The sequence below is a fragment of the Camelus ferus genome, chromosome 25 (genome assembly GCF_009834535.1).
Source record: "Camelus ferus isolate YT-003-E chromosome 25, BCGSAC_Cfer_1.0, whole genome shotgun sequence".
Taxonomy (NCBI): Eukaryota; Metazoa; Chordata; class Mammalia; order Artiodactyla; family Camelidae; genus Camelus; species Camelus ferus.
Genome location: NC_045720.1, coordinates 28,739,954 through 28,749,649, shown reverse-complemented (window position 1 = coordinate 28,749,649; position 9,696 = coordinate 28,739,954). Strand labels below are relative to the sequence as shown.

General features: G+C 45.0%; 1 long non-coding RNA gene across 1 annotated transcript; it reads left to right on the top strand.

Annotated features, from left to right (window-relative positions):
* The first annotated feature begins 504 nt into the window (after positions 1 to 504).
* LOC116659765 lies at positions 505 to 8,056 on the top strand. Its single transcript, XR_004315104.1, has 3 exons — positions 505 to 542; positions 1,745 to 1,930; positions 7,467 to 8,056. It is a non-coding gene; the product is annotated as an uncharacterized LOC116659765 (long non-coding RNA).
* Positions 8,057 to 9,696: the final 1,640 nt, after the last annotated feature.

Sequence of the window (9,696 nt, the reverse complement as noted above, 5' to 3'; positions counted from 1 at the left end):
CACCGCTTCCAGCCACAAGTCCCAGCACACCCGGCCCCACCCCCACCCCACTTCTCTGTTTTCGCAGCCCTTTTCTTATAAACTCTTTCAATTCTTGACCGGTCTGCCTAGATGTGCCCAGATGCCTTCTCCAGGGAGGACCTGAGATCGGCCCTGGTGCACACCCTGCCCTACACTGAAGGGTTGGTGTTGTAAGATGTCTGCTCCTTCCTCCTTCGTATTACAGCAGATCTAACCCTCTGATCCCGTTCTTATTAAGTGCGAAAATTCCTAAGAGCAAAGGGGACCCCTTGGAAGGGGCTGATCCTTTCCTGAAGTTCGCACTTGGTGGTATTTGCACTGTAGCCGGCGGCGCTGGCTGCTCTCGGCGAGTCAGCGTGACCTGAGCATCAGCTGCTACGCCCTCTCCCGCCAGCTCCGCCCCGCACAGCTGTCTGCCCGCCGCAGAAGGTGGGGCAAATACTGTCTGTAACCTGATCCAGGGTTAAAAATAACCCAAAGGTCTGACCCACAAAGAGCCCGCTCGGGACCTTCCAGGTGGGGTAAGCTTTTCCTGGCGGCGCCTGTGCCTGCTTTAAAACGACCCCCGACTCCACCCTTCTTCCACCTAAGCTGCCTGGAGCCGTTCCTCTCCTGGCCTACGTTTGGGGCTGGCCGGTGCCCTGGCTCCCACCCCTCCCGGGTGGAACTGCTGAGGTCACAGCCAGACGCGCTTCTGCTAACGGACACCGGGCAGACCGCAGTCCCTGCGCGCCGGCTTGGCTGAGCGCCCCTCGCGCCCCCCGCACCCCCAGCCCGCCAGAGGCCCCCAGCCAGCAGCCACGACGACGGGGAGAGCTGAGGGCAGCTGCTTCGAACTCCTGTCAATCGGGGAGACAGCGATCACCTCTAGTCCCCCAGCCTTCCTTCCTCCCGAAGTCAGGACCAGGGTGGAAAGTTCCAGCTAAAGTTTTTCTTTGGGAGGCTGCCAAGGCGGGATAGTAACAGGACAGAGATGAGGCTTTCTCTTCCTGCCCAGGGCAAGGGTGAAACTTCAAGCCACTGCCATTTGGAACATGGCTCCAGGCAGCAGGTGACACCTGCAGCTCTAAGACCCGGCACCCAAGTGCCCCAGGCCTCAGTGCTCTGGGGTGGCGGGGGCGGGGGTTGTGTAGAAGAAAGCAGGAGGAGAAAGGAGAAGCCTATTTAAAGGCTGGTCACCAAAACGCAGGACTTTTTTTGGGTGCCTTTATTCCAGACTTGTCCCCTCTGGTGGAATCCTAAAGAATTCTGTGCTTTCTTTAACACAACCCCACCTCCCCCTATTCATTCCCTGCCCCCGCACCCACATGTATGTCAATACCACCACCATCACCACCACCACAAGCCAGAAAGAAGAGGCTGGAATGAGGGTGGGGTCAGATCCCAGGGCACAACCTGAAATAAGTGGACCTTGTATTCCGGGCTCTCCCTTGCCCTCCTTCCTTTAGGTTCTCCTTGACCGAGGTCCTCTTGGGGTCCCATCTGGGCTGGCTCTTTTCTCAATCACTCAGCAAAGAATTGATCAGACTCTGTTAGGTACCAGGTTCTGGGGTCACAAATGTTGTGGAAACAAATCTCAGTCCTTAAATCCAAAGGAACAAGAACTGTAACTTTAATTTTTTAAAGCATGAAACTATTGAATTAATTTCTATTTCGAGTCCCCATTTAGCTAGGCAAGTTTGCAATGACTCGTGGGGAAGCAGCTCATTTTTCTCCATCTCAGGGCTTTGTGCTCTTTCTTGGGCTTGAGTGGAAGAAGGGTGGCCGCACAGCTGGAGGAGAGGGCTCCAGTCTCCAAGTTTCCAGGCTCCAAGATGCACAGAAGATGAACCAGGGATGCAGGCCCAGAGGCGACTCCAGCTTTCAGCTACTGATGGGACAGCTAGCTCCTAGATCCAGCTGCAGACAGGTCAGCAACTGAGGATTCTGAAAGTCTCCTGGGTTCGCCTTTTCTCCTCCCTCCCAGAGCCCCTCAGTTTGAGTACACCTCACATTTTGCCTGCACTATAACAGTAAGTTATATTTATAGTAATGAACAACTAGTTTTCTGACTCTAAAACAAAGCTGTTTCCCTTCTTCTGGGAATTTCTCCTTCCCCATCTCTGATCATGTGTCTTGAGGGGAAACCGCCATTGCCTTGAGATCTTATTATCTGGCCACTGTTGATTGGACCAGGGATGAACATCTGGCCCAAGGTTGGCCATTGGGATCCTTTCCCTGGGATATTTGATCTTGGACCAGAGGCAGTCATCCTGTATAATGTATGTACAGATATTGTGAGACTGAGGCTCAGGACCTGAGAGCAGCATATGCCATGTAGAGTGAGTCCACCTGAGAGACTGAAGGCAACACACAGAGAGGATCAGAGTTGGCCTCAGAACAGGGGAGGCCTGGCAGTGACCCACACCCAGGTTCTAGGTGATCCTGAAGCCCAGCCGTGCCTCTGCTCTTCTTGTGGTCAGTGAGCTAATCCATTCCACTTTTAGCCAATCAAATTGGATTTTTGCTAATTGCAACAAAAAGGACTAGATAAGTATATCTCCTGATTGGTCTCCTTGTCTCCAGGCTAGACAGCCTCTAATCCATCTTCCAAATAGCTTCCAGATGGATCTTTCTAAATTGCTGATCCAGACACACCATTTTCTTGCCCAGAACTCTTCAGTGACTTCCAACCATTAAAGAAAAAGATCCAAATTCTTTAGAAGGGCATTCCTATAGACTGGCATCTGAACCAACATTTCCAACCTCATCTCCTGCCTTTTCCATTTCTCCCACTTAGATACGCCTACTCCCCGATGCCAGGACCGTGCCATCCACGCTCACAGCTCTAGGGGTTGCTCAGACTCTCCCTTCTGCCTGAAATACCATTTCCCACCGGATGAACTCTCACTGTCCTTCAGGAGCCATCTCTGGTGATGATGGTGGTGATGACTTTCCCAACACTCAAACTCATATCAGCAATTGCCTTAGTTTCAATTTCAAAGTGCTTCATTTGTTCACCATCCAACAAATACTTGTTGAGCAACTCCTACATGCCAGGCCCTGTGCCAAGAGCTGATGAACTTGAATGACACAGTTTTTGCTCTCATGAAACTTAAGAGTCTAGGTGGGGATGGGTGGGAGGCAGAAGGGAAGTATAGACTTTTTTGATAGGGTGTGTTTGGCCCCAAGTAGCAGAATAATTTACTCAAAATGGCTTAAGCAGTAAGTGCTATATTATAGCACATGCGAAGGTAGGAGGTAGGCAGAATTAAGATTTGGAAAATTCAGTGGCTCAGTGATATCTGGGTCTGAGGATACCAGGGAGGATAAGGGACCAACTCTACAGGACTGTCCACACCATGCTATCTCATTTAGCCACTAGAAAGAATGCGCTAGAGCCATATGTCTTACTTTAGAAAGATCTCGAAGACATACTGTTATATGAAAATAAATAAGTCATAGGATGGCATTATAGTGTGATTCTGTTTATCAATTATCAAATGATATGTCTCTGTGAATAAGTTTATAAATGCACTAAAAGTTGCCTGGAAACCCAACTAACTGTTGAGAAGGGTTACTTCAGGGGAGACATGAGAGGTGAAAGCGGCTTTGTACTTGTTTCTTTTTATGCTGAAGTATTGTTGAAACATTTATAGTAAGAATTTACCCAGGAGATGCAACTTAAAGTAAAAATAAGATATCTATTTATATATGAGGATTGGCAAAATTTGGGAAAAGTGTAAAACCTGTTGCTGGTGGGGATTTGGGGAAAGGATATTCTCATTCAGTGCTGGTAGAAATAGGAACAGCTGTAGCCTTTTTGGAAACTAGTCTGGTGGCATCTATTAAAATAAAAACACATATACAGTCTCATTCTTTTCTTATAACAACTCTATTGAGTTATAATCCATATGCCATACAACTGACCCATGTAAGGTGTACAGTCCAATGGCATTTAGTATATCGAGTTATGTAACCATCACCACAACCATTCTCAGAACATTTCCATCACTCCAGAAAGAACCCCCACACTGCCTGCATCCAGATATTAGCAATCACTCCCAGTTCCTTACAGGCACTCCCCCAACCCAGCCCTAGCCAACCACCACCAAGCTACATTTCATCTCTTTGGATTTGTCTATTCTGGACATTTCATGTAAACTGAATCACACATGTGGTCCTTCATGACCAGCTTCTTTCACTTACCATGATGTTTTCAAGGTTCAACCATATCACAGTAATTTTATTCTTGGGAATCCATTCCATAGCAATAAAAATATTTGTGCCTCAGGACAGATGTATAAGAAGGTCTATGGCAGAAATTTTGATAACATTAAAAAAAAAAAAAAAAAGAGAAAAAAGAAGGGACAAAAAAAGGAGAAACTGGAAATACTGTGGATGCTCATTAATAGGAATAGAACACGCACACCATGGACTATTTTGCAGTAGCTACAAGAGGATGCATGTGCACCGTGCCAGTTGACTCGGAGGCAATTCCTTAAGTGAGAAAAAGGAAGATACAGAAGAAGGCACATAATACTTTAATCCAATTTTTGACATACAACTAATTTCAAAAGTACTCCTCACTATTTGGGCCTTACGCCTGAATCTGAGACCTGACCTGGGTCCAAAGGTGTCAGAATGGAGTCCTTGAATACTGCTCAGTCCTACTCACCAGCTCCACTGAGCCTAAAAGTATATGAGAGCAGTCCAGACAAAGGCGACACATGAGAGGGGCTAGTTTTCTCAGGGTCGCCTTCCGTTCCTCCTGCAGAGGGAACTAGCCAGGTGAGGAGGCTGCCCTTCTAGGCTTTTGCCTTCTACCCTCTTAAGTGCCTGCCAGCATCTGTTTCACACACACACACACACACTCACAGTCAGTCAGCAATTCTGCTCCTCCGCAAACCCTGTCCGCCAGGCCCACTGCTCAGTGCCTGGGAGCTGAAACTTGCAGGTCCACAATGACTGTGTGAGCAACCCTTTTTGGTGCCTGAGTCTCAGGTTGTGTGCTTTCCTGCATTTGCAGCATCCAGGCCTTTACCATTTACATCTGCTCAGGAGCTTTCTGTGAACAGGCCTGGCTATGGCTGCCCACAGTATGTGTAGATGGCAAAAGATGTGAACAGGCACGTACCTGACTGTAATCATGTCTACTGCAGAAATTGGCTCCAGGGGTGAATAGGTAGGAGATGGAAACCCAGTGGTAAAGGGAAAACCAGAGAGATAAGGGGGAGCCAATAATAAAAGGGGAAAAAAAAACCCCACATATGCTTGCATTTATGCATCTGGAAAAGATTTTACACATTTTGAGACATATATAAAGAAATTAAATTAAAAAATTAAAAAGACAAAGAGAATATATATACACTACTTAGCTATTTTTAGAAGGATCAATCCCATTCCTGGACATATATCCAGAAAAATCTCTAACTCAAAAAGATACATGCACCCCAATGTTCATAGCAACACTATTTACAGTAGCCAAGACATAGAAGCAACCTAAATGTCCACTGACAGATGATTGAATAAAGCAGATGTGGTGTGTATATGTGTATACAATAGAATACTACTCAGCCATAAAAAAGAATGCAATAATGCCATTTACAGCAACATGGATGGACCTAGAGATTATCATATTAAGTAAGTCAGAGAAAGACAAATATCATATAATATCACTTATATGTGGAATCTTTAAAAAATGATACAAATGAACTTATTTACAAACTAGACATGGACTCAGACATAGAAAATAAATTTATGGTTACCAAAGGGGAAGGGGGTTAGGAGGAAGAGATAAATTAGGAGTTTGGGATTAGCAGATACAAACTACTATATATAAAATAAATAAACAACAAGGTCCTACTGTATAGCACAGGGAACTACATTCGATACCTTGAAATAACCTATAATGAAAAAGAATCTATATGTATATGTATAACTGAATCACTTTGCTGTACACCTGACACTAATAAATAAATTATAAATCAACTATACTTATATATCAACTATACTTCAATAATAACCTTATAAATCAACTATACTTCAATAAGTTTTTTTTAAAAGGATCGAAACAAAAAATGCCAGCTGCCTGTCTGCAAGGAGGACTCAATTCTTCCCTCCCTTCTTCTGTAAGTTACCCCTGGGAAGGATTTTGTACGGAGGACTGTGTGTTTACAAGCCCCTTGGGTTCTCCTAATGCAGCATCCTAGTGCATATTAGCTGCTTTCCTAAAAAATTCTACTATGAATAATTGGAATTAAGCATTTCCAGTCAAAATAAGTCAACACAATATTGCTGTACCCTTATTTTTCCAGTTTCCTGTGTCTTCCCTAATCCACAAAGAGTGATCATTTAAATTAAATCGAATTTCCCTGTCTTATCACTAAATTTGCCAGGTTCCACTAAATTGACTGTTGGGGAAAAGCAGCAAATAAACTATGGGGAAATCTCATGTCAAAGTCCTGACTGATGTATGTGTGTCCTAGGAAGTCATCATTACTCTGAGCAAGAGGAGGGCAATTTAGAATATAGGAAGGGCCTTCTCATGCAGGGGAGGAGAGGGCAGTAGCATCATCTAGATATACAAGAATAATTGAGTTCCCACGAAGGAAAAGCTGAGGATGCTATGGGAAACCATCCTGGAAATTTACATTCAGCTAGGATCTGTAATACTTAGTCTATAAGATGTTATGTTGGACATTAATCAGACCGTCTGTCATAGATATAGAATACAGACTTGTGGTTGCCAAGGGGGTGGGGGGTGGGAAGAGACAGACTGGGATTTCAAAATTGTAGAATGGATAAACAAGATTATACTGTATAGCACAGGGAAATATATACAAGACCTTATGGTAGCTCACAGAGACAGAAATGTGACTATGAATATATATATGTTCATGTATAATTGAAAAATTGTGCTCTACACTGGAATTTGACACAACATTGTAAAATGACTATAAATCAATAAAAAACCACATGCATGCTTTCAAAAAAAAAATCAGACTGTCTGGTTTGATGTTTGGAGAGCATTTCAAACAACAGAAACATCAAAAGAGGTCCAAGATCCCCTACTATTTAATGGCTATCTTTGGTCACACAAATGACATAGCTCATTTGTGAAGAATGGTATGAGGTGTGAGTGTTTGGGAAGATTTTTGAGGTGATGCTTTTGTTTTCCACTTAAACAAGGAGATTAGCCTATTTTTAAATATGCATTAAACTTACCAGATGAAGAGGAAGAAGAAAAGAAAACCAAGTCCTATAAAGTTGATAGTAGCCGCGTGCACCCATGGGCATGTACCCAAACAACTGCTTTAAATAGCACAACTGTTCATTACAGAGGAAAAGACAATTACTAAAATGATTTGATCCCATAAATGCCAATAGTCTTCTCCATATAGTTCTATACAGTATGTGAGCATCTCATACCAACATCCTAAACTTCGGCTCTTGTATACCTCCAGTTTTTCACCAGAGTGTGACAAACACCCCTGCGTTCCATTACTCCAGCTCCAGGCACTGGCAAAGAAGAGCTCCAGTTCACAATGAGATGACTTGGATTCATTTTGGACTTAGTTCCCCAGCAAACTTCTGTCTTGCCCTTGAAGATGACCCTTCTATAAAGGGTTGAGGAGTATGAAGAACTCCGACCTGCTCTTCCAGAAACAGCATGGTGGTTGGAGCCGCGGATCAGGTCTGTGCATTCTTTACAGGGCAAGGTTCACAAGTTCAAGTCTTCTGTCTCTGGCTGCCTCCCCAGACCTGCAGCTCAGTGCCCAGAATACGCTTTTAGTTACTGCTTGTTTGGAGAGTGAAAAGCCAAGTGCATCTCACACAAAACTTCTCCCCATAAGATTCCCTGAAATTTAGGGACATGTCATCTGCCTGGAAATGCTTAAGGCTTCCAGGTGTCCAAACAACACCGGAGTGGGCTGGGCATCCAGGTATTTGGAGCGCTGTGACAGTCTAAATTACTTCTCAGTGTTGAGTGTTCTAACACTGTCATATTGTCTCTGCTTTTTACTGCATGTTGATTATTGAAAAGATATATAGATCTGGTGTGAAAATGTCTTAGAAAATATCAAGAATCAAAGTTGTATATAAATAAATATATTATTCTGCTTGAATGTCAGTAATAACAATTACAGTAACTAGCATATTCTGTTCCAGACACTCTGCTGAGTACTTCACATATAGTATCTCATTTAATCCTCACACTATCTCAGTGAGGCACCTGCCTATTATTCCTTTTTATGGGTACCGAGAATGAGGCTAAATAACTTGCCCAAGATGACACAGTAAGTGACAACACTGGGATTTGAACCCAGCAAGTTTGACTTTTCATTACTATGCACTCCTAACCAGTCACCAAGTATGGCATATTCGCTTTAATTAATAACATGTTCTGTTAAAATAAGACTGAGATGCCTTCCATGATGGTTATTTCTAAGAATTACTGGAAATCCCTAATTTCCACAATACTTCAGGTTCCAGGAATGGGGCAGATTGGGAAACAGGGAGGGATCGAGCCTAACACAACACATCAGCCCAGCTCAGGGCCTCAGACACCCAGGAGAGGCTCTGACAGTGCCAGCTGGGTCCTGGGTTTTGGGCCCCAGGGAGCACCTCAGGCAGAGCAACAGAGAAGTGGCAGGAGCATTCAGTATCTCTGGGCCCCGCCAGCTGGGGGCTGTCAGACACCCTTTCCTATCTAGACCAGGGTCAGAAGTTCACCTAAAAATAGCCAGACTGGGCCAGCTCTGGAAGTCACTACCAAGTCAAAGGTTTATGGAAGTTCACAAAATTCTGGGGCAGTCAAAGCCCTCCCTGAGGGGTCAGCAAGGAGTCCAGAAATGGTGCCTGTGTTTCTTTAAAACCTATTCAAATAAATGCCCTCCTGCCTCCCACATTGGGTTCAAAGTTTGGTCCTTCCTGTGACATGGAGTAGGGGTGGGAGAGCAGGGGAAGGTTGCTCCAGCTCACTGCCTGGTCTGGAAGGAGGGGCGGACCCAGCCACAGGGGATGGGGATGGGGCCCCAGGACTCCAAGAAGGTGCCCCGCCTGTCCCGGCCCTCAAGACCATGGTGCTCCCAGACAGGACTGTGGCTCCGCTCTTCCTGCCAGTAGAAACCCCGAGTGTTTGATAATTACTGATGGTTCCAGCAGTTAAAGAAACAAATACACTGCTAGGAAAAATATGTAAATCTTCCAGCAACAACTTCAGCTCACGTCCTCTCTCTGCTCTCTGTGAATGGAGGTTGTAGCCTGTCATCCATGGCTCCAGGCCAACAGGAAGCACCTGAAGCCATTTCTCCCTTCTCCACATTCTTTCCTCCACGGGAATCCCTGATTCTCTGGGCCTGACATCTAGCTGGGGTGTAGACGTCTGCACCACTCACGTCACTCTGACAAGGAGCTGGCTTGGGCTGACCGCAGGAGAGGGGCGCCTTTTAAGCTATTGCCCAAGTCACTGGGTTTACTTTTTTTGGGGGGGGGGTATACATAACGAAATTTACCATTTTAACTAGTTTTGAGTACAATTCAGTGGCATTAAGTATATTCACATGGTCGTGCAACCATTTCCAGAACTTTTTCATTTTCCCAAACTGAAACTGCTCCCATTAGATGGTAACTCCCTTCCCCTCCCCCAGCCCCTGGAAACCTCTGTTCCACCTCCTGTCTCTATGAATTGGC